A 13,222-nucleotide genomic window follows, 5' to 3' on the forward strand; every position below is an offset into this window, starting at 1 on the left:
TTAGTCTTCCTTGTGTTTTGGTTCTAAGAAAAAATTTTTTTGGTTAATTTAAGCTTGGTAGAAGAAATTGGCCTAGACAAACACTTAGCTGTTAATGTTTCAGAGGAAGAAGTAGCCTTGGGGGTGAGTTTGACCCTGGTGCGATGGATCCAGTGGGGGAGTCCTTGGACTCTCACTGCAGTTGGCATGCTGAGTAACACAGTGTAGGGGCCTGTCCACTTCGGTTGTAGTTTTTTGTGAGGGTCGGGTTGGCAGATAAACACGTCTGTGCCTGCAAGACAGTTGAGAGGACAAGGAGGTGTCAACAGGGAGAGGCATGGCCTCATTTGCTGCTTCACGAATGAAAGACCGTGTCTGGATTAAGGATGGGAGGTAATTCCTGAGTGGCTCAGAATCTGGTAAGGGTGGAGGCCCTAAGACAAAAGTTCATCCATACATCATTTCAAAGTGACTATAAAAAGAGGGTGCCTTTGTTGTTGCGCAGAGTCTCATGAGGGCAAAAGGGAGATTTTTTGTCCATGACTGGTGGGTTTCTAGAGCCAGCTTGGTGAGTTGGGCTTTAAGGACAGAGCTGACTTTTTCAACTTTGCCTGAAGATTGAGGCTTGTAGGGTGTGTGGAGAACCCGTTTTATTCCCAAGGATGTAGAGATGCCTTGGGTAATTTGGCTGTTAAACGCAGGCCTGTTATCAGACTGGATGGATGTTGGGAGTCCAAAATGGGGAATTATATACATGATGAGAGTTTGTGTGATGACATTTGCAGCTTCTGAAGTTGTTGGGAACACTTCTACCCACCTGGAGACTACCCACTCAGACAAAAACTAGAAGATAGGGGAGCTATTTATCGGGTGGCATGTGAGTGAAGTCTACTTGCCAATCTTGCCCAGGTACCTGGCCTTGGGCTTGGTGGGTAGGAAAAGGCGGTGGCTGGAGGGAACCCTGGGGTGACATTGAGTGGCAGATAGAGCAGGATTGGGTAATTTCTCGAACATGGCTGGAAAGGTGAGGACAAGTGAAAATGGGTGGAGAAGTTGCAAGAGAGGTTTGTAATCGACATGGAAAGAGTTGTGAAGGCTTTGGAGGATAGGGATTGTTTGAGAATGAGGAAGAACGAAGCACCCTTCCTTGACATACCATGGTCCTTGCTTTTGAAGGTTTTGGGCTTGAAGTCCTCCTTTTCTTCTGAGGAGTAAAGAGGAGAGAACAAAGACAGGGACGGAAACTGGCCTTGCACAGGTTGCAGGGCTACTTGTTTGGCTACCTGATCTGCTAGAGCATTTCCAGCCGATATAGGATTGTCTGGGGCTTGGCGGCCCCTGCAATGAATGATGGCAACTTTCTGTGGCAGTCTGGCAGCTTGAAGGAGCTTGCTGATGAGAGAGCCATTTATGACAGGGGTGTTTTTTGCAGTTACGAAACCCTGTTCTTTCCAGATGGATGAGTGTGAGTGCACTATGTGGAACGCATAACGAGAATCTGAATATATGTTAATTTGTTGTCCGGCTGCTAGAGTGAGTGCTCAAGTGAGGGTGATGAGTTCAGCTTTTTGGGAGGTGGTTCCTAGGGGGAGCGGATTGGCTTCAATAGTGTGTGTGTGGGGTGACACTATAGCATAGCCAGCATGTCAGCGTCCTTGATGTAGGAAGGAGCTGCCATCTACAAACCAAGTAAATGAGGCATTTGGAAGGGGTTAGTCTTTTAGGTTTGGAAAAGGTATAAGAAAGGTTTGAACAGTGTCTACATAGAAGTGTGCAGGGTCTTGGGAGGTAATAGCTTCAAGTAAGAGCATGGCTGGGTTTAAACAGGAGCTGGTTAGCATGGTGATTTGGGGAGTTTCTGTGAATAAAGCATACAGTTGGAGGAGCCGTGAGGCAGAGATGAGACTTAGTACACTGCGGTGAGCTAGCATGTCTTTGATGTTATGGGTTGAATAAACTGTTAGGTTGGCATGAAGAGATAGTTTTAGACTTTCAAGGGTGAAGACAGCAGCTGCCACCAGCACTTGGAGGCAGGCAGGCCATCTGAGAACTGTGGTTTCAAGCTGTTTGGAGAGGTAGGCAATAACCTGGAGGGTGGGTCCCTTAGACTGGGTTAGAACACCTAGTGCAACTCCATGCCATTTGTCGGTACAGAGGGAGAAAGTTTTGGTGAGGTCTGGGAGGGTGAGGATGGGGGCTGAGATGAGAGCCTTTTGGAGTAGACAGAAAGGTTGGGTAATAGGCTGTGCTGGTTTTAAAGGCTCATGGAGAGGGCCTTTAGCAGCTTGGTATAAAGGCTTGGCAAGTAGAGCGAAGGAGGGAACCCAGAGCCTAAAATATCCCACTAGTCCTAGAAAAGAGAGAATTTCTTGCTTAGTTTGTGGAGGTGGGAGGGACTGGAGGAGGGATATGTGGTCGGTTGTGAGCCCTCGGGTTTGCAGGGTAAGGGCTAGGCCTAGGTAGGTGACTGAGGGGGTGCATATTTTTGCTTTTTAAGGGGAGATCTGATGCCCCTGCTCTGTCAGGAAGTTTAAAAGAGAGATAGTATGGGCATTCCAGTCTTTTTGAGAGGGGCTACACAGGAGCAGATCATCAACATAGCGAAGGAGAATGGATGGTTTTAGGGATAAGGTACAGAGATCGCAAGCAAGGGCATGTCCAAAAAGGTGGGGTTGTCTCTAAAACCTTGAGGTAGTACACACCAGGTGAGCTGATGTGAAAGGTGAGTGTTGGGGTCTTCCCATGTAAAGGCAAAGAGGTCTTGAGAATCAGGGTACAAAGGAATAGTGAAAAAAGCATCCTTTAGGTCTAGGACAGAAAAATGGGTGGTATTGGAGGGAATTGCAGAAAGTAAAGTGTATGGGTTAGGAACTACTGGACATACTGGGAGTACAGCTTGGTTAATGAGCCTGAGGTCCTAGACTAAGCGACAAGTTCCATCTGGCTTAACAGGTAGAAATGGTGTGTTAAAAGAGGAGTTTGTTGGATGGAGTAGGTGACTGGTGAGGAGGCAAGAAATGATAGGCTTTAGGCCTACAAGAGTTGCTTGGGGGATTGGATACTGCTTCTGTGATAGGAACTGGGTGGGGTTTTTAAGGGTAATGTGGATAGGGGTGTGGTGTTTCATGACTGAGGGTGTGGAAGTATCCAAAACAGCAGGGTTAACTATGGATGGGGGATTAGGAAAGGCTGCATGTTTTAGGGTGGGAGGTTGGAGGAGTAGAAGAAAGCTAGAAGCACTGGAGGGGTCTGGGTGGAGGTGTTGGGTACCATGGGGAACATGGACGTGGAGAGTAGTGTGGAGTTTTGAAAGGATGTCTCTGCCTAGCAGCAGAGTTGGGCATGAGAGCAGGACTAAGAAAGAATGAGTGAAGGAAAAGGTGTGAAGGGAGCAGAAGAGTGGAGGGGTGGCTCAGGGTTTGGAGACTTGTCTATCAATTCCCACAACAGAGACTTGGGAGGACTAGGTGGGTCCTGAAAATTAGGTAAAGCAGAGTAGCTTGCCTCGGTATCAATTAAAAAACATACTGGCCTACTTGCCACCATCAGGGTTACCCTTGGCTCAGATGAAGAGATAGTAGTTGCCAGGGTATCCAATCCAGGGCATCATCAGTATTCAGTGGCAAGGCCAATGAGATCCAAGTAGGAGGTTTTGGCTGGCTCAGGAAGGGATGGGGGTAGTCCTTCTAGAGGCCACTCACAGTCTGACTTCCAGTGGGGTCCTCCACAGAAGGGGCATGGCCTGATGTGCTTACCTGTGTTTGGGCATTGTCTGGACCAGTGGCCTTCATTGCCATACTTGAAACAGGTGCCAGGTGGAGGTGGATTACTAGGAGGCGTCTATGTGGAGCTGTGGCCCTGTGGGTGTGCAGGGCCATGATTGCAGAGGCCAGCATTTGAAATTCTGCCTGTTTTTGCCTTTTATCTTCCTCATCACGATTGTTAAAGACTTTGAAGGCTAAATTAAGAAGGTCTTATTGTGGGGTTTGAGGGCCGTCGTCAAGCTTCTGAAGCTTGTGCTGGATATCGGGGGTGGATTGAGAGATGAACCGAAGGTTTTAAACAGTGGTTCCTTCTGGGCTGGCTGGGTCTAGGTTGGTATGTTTTCTCATGGCTTCAGTTAAACAAGAGAGGAAAAGGGCTGGGCTTTCATCAGGACCTTAGGTGATTTCTGAAAGTTTTTCATAGTTTACCGCTTTATGGGCACCCTTTTTGAGTCCTGCAAGGAGACACACAATCATGTGGTCTCGATGGTGGTGCCCAGGGGCCCCATCTTGATAATCCCAATGGGGGTCCTGGTTGCGGACTGCCTCTATGCCAGTAGGCTGGGTAGGAGCCTGGTGATGAATTTTATCAGCATGCACCTGAGCTAGGGTCCAGATACGGTCCTGGTCTTCTGGGGTGAGGGTGGAAGAGAGGATAATGTAGAGGTCATGCCAAATTAGTTCATAAGAGTGGGTGAGGTACTGAAACTCTCTAATATAAGAGGTAGGGTCTTCTGGAAATGAACTGAGTCTTTTGTTAATTTGAGAGAGATCAGTGAGGGAGAATGGAACATGAACTCTAATAATACCTTCAGTTCCTGCTACTTCCTGAAGGGGGCACTCTAGCACATGTGCTGAAGTAAGGGTGGGGCATGGGCCAAAGATGGCACCTGAGCGAGTGTGGGTGGGAGACAAGGAAGAACCTGGAAGTGGTTCCTGTTGAGGGTTTGAAGGGGAAGGGGGGTTGAGTTAATAGGCAGTGGAGGATAGATAGGGGCATAAGGTGGTGGGATGCGTTTATAGGCCTCAGGAGAGGGTGGTGGGAGAGGAGAATGGGTACAGGCAGTGCTAGAATTGTTCTGAGGAGAGGATGGTGTAGGAAGAGAAGTGCATACTCCTGGAGGGGTTGCTGGCTGGGAAGATGATGGCTGGGAAGGTGGTGACTGATAAGATGGCGGCTGGGAAGATGGCAGCTGGGAAGACAAAGAGGAGGCTTGGGGGGTTAAAGAACATGGTTGAGAGGGAGAGGTAGGGGCTGGGAAGGGTGGACAGCAGTCTGCTGGATCGAACAAGGAAAAAGGGGTAGGGTCAGGAGGAGAAGGCAATCAGGGTGGTGAGAATGGAGGAGCAGGATTTGAACAGGTGAGCAAGAATTGCAGAGGTTTGGTTGTGATCTGAGTGCGAAAAAGGCCTGGACATAAGGAATTTCTCCCTATTTTTCCAGTCGTTGGCAATAATTGCTTAAGTCAGTTAAAACTGTAAAGTCGAATGTTCCATTTGCGGGCCATTTGGACCCATTATCCAATTCGTACTGTGGCCAGACTGAATTGCAAAAAAAAGACAAGATGCTTAGGGTGGATACCTTGCCTGAGGCCTAAGGTTTGCAGGGTTTTTTTATGAGACAGCCTAGCAGGCTGTCCTTTGGAATGGAAGACAGGGAATTTCCCATAACGGAGGGTAGGCTTGGGAGAACAGGGAAAAGGAGACTGTCCTGGATGGCCAGAGGGAAATGATAAAAGGAGCAGTCATCACCGCTGCCTTTTTTGTTCCCAGAATGGGATCAAATGGCTTGGAGGTGTCCCCCTAAGACCAGATTATCAGCAAGTGCCTGGCACATGCTGGAACCTTCTTGGACCAACGTTGGATTTTTGTACTGGAGAAACCAAGAGAGGCTATGCAGGTTTCTGTTAACCAGGCTCGCAGGATACTTACCAGTAGGCAATATCAGTGACCGATGTGCGTGCACAGAGAGGCGACTGGAGGCTGAGGACCTTCCTTTGTCCAACTGCTGTGGCCTGCTCTCCAGGGTGGAGGAGTAGGTCCACAGGGGATGTGCACTGGAGCCTGTCCCAGGTTTTGGCAACAGATGCAAAGCTCTTGTATTGGTTCGAACCCCGAGAACATGCCAACAAACAACACAAGGCATTGTGGAGCAACACGCTGTTTTAATGAGCACCTGGGTGCAGATGGGCTGAGGCCTAAAATGGTGTCAGCCCCAAGTGAGGATGAGGCAGGCGTTTTATATTCTCCTGTAAACAGGAAGTGTCCTAGTCTGATGTAACTGCTACGTGGTACCCGGACAGCCTCTCTCTCTTGATCTCCAGGGGATCCATGCCTTCTGGCCATCTCTCTTCCTGCTTCTGCTATCTTTCTGATGCACGCTGCTGGTGCAAGTGGCCTTGTGCATTGGGACTGGGCCTGAGGAGGGAGGAATTATTCATCCCCCAGACTTTCAGGACCCAGGGAGAACCTTTCAGAAAGGAAATGAAAACCAGCTATACAGAAAACAATTGATTATAACTCATAAACGAGCCTTGTGTAGAAAATGCTATAATCTTGTTAAATTTATTTGCTTTCTGCCTATATGAGCAAGAATTTGGCTTTTAGCTTTGGAGCACTGACCCATTTCTCTGGAATTTCTGCATCCCAGAATGGCTATTCCCAGCTTTTTGCTTGAATAAACACTTTAATAAAACTGGATTCTGACCCTTTTGATTATTCCAGGTTGACAATGTATATAACGAAACTCATCAAATTGTACACTCTAAATGGGTGCAGCTCACTTCACATAAATGAAACTTCAGTAAAGTTGATTTTAAAACCTGGGATGACAACTGTTAATGTGAGTGGGACAGGGCTACTTTAATCCTCTCGAACAGGATGAAATTTGTGCTGAGAACTAAATGATGAAAAGAATGTTCAAGTTGTAAGAAACAAAACAGTTCTAGCCCAAGAACACTCAAATATTTTCAATCCATGGAGAACAATGGGCAGGAAGCATCTGGCACCTGATACAGTCAATGAGGAGATACAATGCCTAAGGAGGACTTAACATCAAGAATAGACACCCCTAAAAGCTGTTATCATCACCGTGCACTGGTAGTGCTAGACAGTGTCAGTGATAAAATACTCTTCCCTGTTGGAGCAGAGAGCTTTTATACCAATGTTTCCAGTCATGGTCCACAGCATCAGAAATTTTTGCACAGCACATGGGCCATATTAATTTTTCTTGAGTACAGTGATGAATTACAATTTTTGAATGTGACTTACAAGATTTTATCACCCCTATTTCTCTTGGGCAGTACGCCTTCATAACTTTTTTGTTAACTTTTATTGAAATTAGTCTTGAACAGCTCAATTCCCATCTTGTGCATGAAATTCCCAGCTCATCCAGGGACCTGATGGTAATGCCAGGCCCTGATGCCCAACTAGCTCACAGTGCCAGATAAATCAGGAAAACTGTCTTTCTCATTTTTATGTTTGACTGAGAAATCTCTTGCTGACCATATTCTCAGGTAGGCATATGACATTGTCCCCAGACCACATATCCAATACCTATCTCTAATTTTTGCCGATAAAGAAACAGACCTAAAGACAGAAAACCTGTCCATAATGGAAAAACTATGATCAAAATTTAGGTTCGAACTTTGGATTCCCCCACAGTGCACCCACTATGCATTTATTGAGCACCTTCTATATAACCTTCTATATAACACAAGAAGAGACAGCCCATAAGAGATGTAAAAGATACGGTTTCTGCTCTTGAGAATTATGCAGTTTTAGAGGCTAAGACTAAAAAGCATGAATAATACTAGGGAAATTTATTCAACGGTTACCAAGCACCTGTTATGACAGGCACTGAGCTGGATACTGAGATAACTGAGGTGGATCAAGGATTTACCATACAACCATCCCACTTCACACCTGTGTTTTATCTAACCCTTACAAAGGTGCTATTAACTGGTAATATTAGAATCCCATTATACAGATAAGGGAACTGCTGCTAAAGAAATGTTAATAGCTTGCCAAAGGTCACACAACTAGCAAGTGGAAGACCTAGGTTTTTCCTGGGTCTGTCTGACTTCAAAGCCAGAGTAAGACAGACCCAGAGTCTTAATGAATGTGCTCCCCAGCCTCTTCATTATCAAGTAGAGAGGATACAAAGAGAGTAAACCTTGTGAATCCCCCAAATCTGAGACAGGTCTCAGTTAATTTAGAAAGTTTATTTTGCCAAGGTTGAGGATGTGCACCCATGACACAGCCTCAGGAGGTCCTGGTAACTTGTCCAAAGTGGTAAGAGCACAGTTTAGTTTTATACATTTTAGGGAGACATGAGACATCAGTCAGCATGTGTAAGATGAACATTGGTTCAGTCTGGAAAGCAAGACAACTGAAAGTGAGGAAGGCACTTCCATGTCATAGGTAGATAAGAGACAAATGGTTGCATTCTTCTGGGTTCCTGATTAGCTTCTCCAAAGGAGGCAAGCAAAGATGCATTTATCTCAGTGATCAGAGAGGTGACTTTGAATAAAATGAGAGGCAGGTCTGCCCTAAGCAGTTCCCAGCTTGATTTTTCCCTTTAGCTTAGTGATTTGGGGGCCCCAAGATATTTTCCTTTCACATTTCCTCCCTTTTCTTTTAAAAAATATTTTGGAGACAGGATTTTAGAAGAAAATGAGTCTTTGGTCTCAGGTTTTGTCTGATCTCTCATAGCTAGGATGGTTTATTTCTAGATGGGTGGGTTCCGAATTATTAGGAAAGTTCATCATTAGCAGGTTGTGAAGTCTCATGTCCTGTGAAGAGACAATGGGGGAGGAGAGGAGAAAAACAACAACAAACAAAAACAAAAAAAATCCTGGAAAAACCATATAGACTACATTACTCTGAAGTCCATACATCAGTAGGTGGGTATGAAAGTGGCTTATGTATGTAAACAGGTTGTTGTTATTTTCTTCTGAAATTTAAGTTGTCTAGCTTCAGTTCTCAGGACTTTACGAAAGCACAGCTTAGTTTTCAGTGACTCCAAATTTGGAAATGCGGCGAAAAAAAGAAGAAAAAAATTGAAAACATTATTTTGAAGACTTGTAGCCAAGAAAAATTAGAATTCAGTCCAAATTGTAGAAAATAATAAAAATAGAAAAACATTAGGAAAGAATAGAATCTAACAACAGGTATACTATAGTTTCTGAAACACAATTTTTCTCTCTCCAGTTTCCCATTTTTACTAAAGGCAAATCATGGTAGGGCTGGTTTGCTTTATTATACTTGGCCTGATTATTTGTATATAGTACAGCAAGGGTAATTATTTTTTACATAGGCTTTTAAATTTGCTTTGATGGAACTTTGTTCTGTAGAAGGAATCTCAGATAAGACTTTTTTTAAAGCTGAGCCCAGCCATGTATTTGTACCATCAAATACCTATCAGTTGGGTGAGCCTCTCCTCTTGAAGTTCCAAGATAAAATGTGGGTCTCCTAGGACTGTCAGAAAGTGACATTCCTTACTTACCACAGGTCAGAACCCTGTACAGGGACTGTGTAGACCAGTATGAGGCCAGTTTTCCCAGGGGTTTTTATTGGCTCCACAAGTCAGGTTTAATTTCTTAAAGGAAAACACACCATTCCAGTCAAAGCATTGGTAAAATAACCAGTTTCTCCAATTGTGTACTGTTATAAATGAATACAGAGTCTTATTACACTTATGCAAATAACTGTATTGTCATAAGTTGAGATACTCACAAATCGTTTCCAAATTATCTAGAAATCAGGTAGAGAGAAGGCAAACATGCTCCAAATTTTGTTCATAGGAATATACTTTACTCAATTGTTAAAATCTGTAAATAGCTTAAAAGAAAAGTTTTCTTGACTCTGAAAAGCAAAACAAAGGATCAGCAATGTTTTAAGCAAAAAGTTAAAAAATTACTTCAGACTTCTATTAGTTTGGTCCATGCAGTTAATTCCTGTTATGCTTGATATTCATCAACCTTTCAGGTCTCCATGAATCCTGAAAGTTTTCCTCTACTCTGATGTCACAATCTCCAAAATTATCAGAAACTTGCATTTAAGAGTACCTGTTAGAGTCTTGTAGCTGACTATAAAACCACCTTCTAAAGAGGTCAAAAACAAGGCAGCAATTGTCTGTGGATGACAAAAAGTTTTAGGGCAGCCATAGTCAAAGACACAATTGACAAGGAAATTTGCTATGTGTGTGGCACACAATAATTTAACATAACAATTATACCCTAAGTCATATCAGAATTATGGGAGTTTCCCATAATCTTGTAACACATACCAATAACATATTTAAACAAATACAGCCCAAAGAGAACCAAACACCATTTCATATTTCACCATGTTTTCTGTAAAGTTTTTATACTAAATAAGCCAAACTATGTCATTTTTGGACTTTAGGGAGACTAATATATTAAAAGATTAATTAGGTCAGAAAAAGACATCATTTATAATTTGATCTTGAAAAGTTTGTCAAATATCAAAGGTTTAAAACACTTGATATCACAAAATAGGATCATTCATTTAACCAAAGTGATAACTCAAGGATTTCAAAAAATAGGAAAAAACCTTCATTCTTTGAGAGAGGAGGCTTAATTTTCCAAATAATAAGCCCTAATAAAAACAGCAGGATGCCAATTAATTTTTCAAAATTTTATAAAGTCTATAAAAGTTTAATCTTGACCATAAGATACAACTTGAAAGACTTTTATAACATTTATTAAGGAATCAGTTAATGCTTCAAGAAAACCTTGTTAATCTGACCTAGGGGCCCATATGCTGGTCTTAATAGCAGTGTGCCTTTGACATTAATGATTAATTTATAGAGAAACGTATCTTATTTTATCATTCAAAATCAGCCCTTACAATCTCATGAGTACATCTCTTCCATGATAGTCCCCAGGCCTTGAGTCAAATAGCTTTGATTTCTGGCCCTGTGTCTCTGGAATGCAGTTTATTTTTATTGGTGTCTTCTATTGGGACTGAAGATGAGGCTTTAATTGCTGTCTGTGTTTAAGATTTGGTGTTCTTTTTTTTTTTTTTTTTTTTTTTTGAGACAGAGTCTCGCTCTGTCACCCAGGCTGGAGTGCAGTGGCGCGATCTTGGCTCACTGCAACCTCCGCCTCCCAGGTTCATGCCATTCCCCTGCCTCAGCCTCCTGAGTAGCTGGGACTACAGGCGCCCGCCACCACGCCTGGCTAATTTTTTGTATTTTTAGTACAGATGGGGTTTCACCATGTTAGCCAGGATGGTCTCGATCTCCTGACCTCATGATCCACCTGCCTCGGCCTCCCAAAGTGCTGGGATTACAGGCATGAGCCACAGCGCCTGGTTTGGTGTTCTTTTAAGACCCAGGAGTCAAAGACCTGTAACTCAATGTCACAAGGACTTTAAAAGCATGTACAGAAAGATACAGAGATGTTGTAACCTTAATTAAAAAAATATTTTCTCTTTACATAGAGATCAGTCTCTAGAAAGACAATTATAATTTTTCTTTAATTATAGACAACTTGATCTAAAAGTTTTTATTTGATGTAAAAGTTTTTGTTTATTTGTTTAATAAATCTAAATTCTCTTATTGTGAATTACATAGACCATTCATGAAATGCTTGGACTTTCTGGTTTGTCCTGAATATCCCTTTGTCTTAAACAACCAGTCATTCCACTCTAGGACTAAATTTACCATACAAGATTCTTTCTCATATGAAATTACTTCCCTTTAAGCTTTCTTACTAAAAACAAACAAACAAAAAACAAAAACCAAAAAGCCCTCTTTATTTCTACAACTTTCTTTACATCTCTCTTATTTCCTGGTTCCTTTTACCTTGTTTTATACATGACCTTTAAATAAGCTTTGAATTAGACAAAAATTGTTCACCTTTTTAAAAGGACACACTTTTTTTTAAAGAAAGAATGTTTTCCTACGGATATATTTTTATCGGTAAATACTCAAATAATGAAATTTCTACTATTTTATATAATGTTAGTTTCTAAATTATGAGTTTGTTTACAAGTATTTATCTCATTACATTTACCTAATTATTTTAATCACTTACCTGCATTATTAACGAAAACTGCAATAGTCATCATTTAAATTTATGAAACTTTAATTGCAAAATTATAACTGAGACAGTGAAGAAGATCTGCCCTAACTGACTCCATCTTGCTTCTAACCTCCAAGCTGTTCTTGTTCATTCCTGGGCACAGGTCAAACTAACTTTGGAAGGAACTTCGTTTATAGTTTAATTTTGAAACAAAAACGGTAGCTGTCCTTTCCCAAAGCAAACTTCCTTACTGCCTGTGGACTAGACCACCTAAAACAACAGGCTTAGAAGTTATGGTAATGTTTCTAAATTCTAGATGTAGCTATTTTCATTAAACTAATATCAATATCTTATTTATTAAAAATTACACAAGTGAGGAACATTGTGTTTTGGGCTGGGTTTATAGTTTTGTAACCCCTATGCCAAATTTTGACACCTTGTATTATTTGGCCAGGATAAATATAAAATTGCTTGATCAATAAATGCAAACCAAAATGTATGCTGACAATTCTTAAGATGTTTCTGTTATTATTTCAAGAATAATTTTAAAGCTAGCTTATTTATTAAAGATTTTACTTAAGTCATGTAAACTTGAAAAAGCATTTGACTCGTCTTTTTTTTCTGATAAAGTATTTGATTTAAGCACTTTTATTTTTCTTTAAGCCAACTAATTAGAGCTCTTTTATATATTTTCAGTGGTGGAACATTGTGTGCACCACACATAAATATATACACATATTAGGCATGCTGATAGAAGTACATCTTATAGGTTCATAAAACCCTCCCTTTTTTCCCCTATCTTAGACTTTCAGATTCTTGATAACCTATTTTATAACCCTAGGCAGGTGTCAGCTAAATAGCCTTATATTTGCATATTAAAGGAAACAACTGTGGTGAAAATCAAGTAGCAAAATTTACATCATAAGGTATGGAGAAGAAAAGTCTGGTATGCTAGTGGGAGATTAAAGATGGATGCCAAATCAAACATAAAATTATGAAAATCTGTCAGAGGATTGTATAAGGAGACCAGTTTTATTTAGATAGGGACTTCTTATCTTTTAACTGGATCTCTGAGCTCTGGGGAGAGCCCATACTGAATCCTGGGTTTCCAAAAAGGAAGAATTATTATGAGATCAGACCACATGATGTTTTTATAGTGCACTTAAAATTTTTTTTTTTTAAAAACAAAGACATTTCTAAGTGTCTAAACTATACTCTTCTTTAAAAGCCCAAGAATATTGGCCAGGCATGGTGGCTTATGCCTGTAATCCCAGCACTTTGGGAGGCCAAGGCAGGCAGATCATTTAAGGTTAAGAGTTCGAGGCCACCCTGGCCAACATGATGAAACCCATCTCTACTAAAAATATAAAAATTAGCCAGGCATGGTGGTGGGTGCCTGTAATCACAGCTACTCAGGAGGCTGAGGCA

General features: G+C 41.9%; 1 pseudogene; it reads right to left on the reverse strand.

Moving 5' to 3' along the window:
* The window catches only part of LOC129136374 (uncharacterized), a 78,145-nt pseudogene continuing 64,923 nt past the window's right edge, over positions 1–13,222 (reverse strand).

This window comes from Pan troglodytes, chromosome 9 (assembly GCF_028858775.2).
Source record: "Pan troglodytes isolate AG18354 chromosome 9, NHGRI_mPanTro3-v2.0_pri, whole genome shotgun sequence".
Taxonomy (NCBI): domain Eukaryota; kingdom Metazoa; phylum Chordata; class Mammalia; order Primates; family Hominidae; genus Pan; species Pan troglodytes.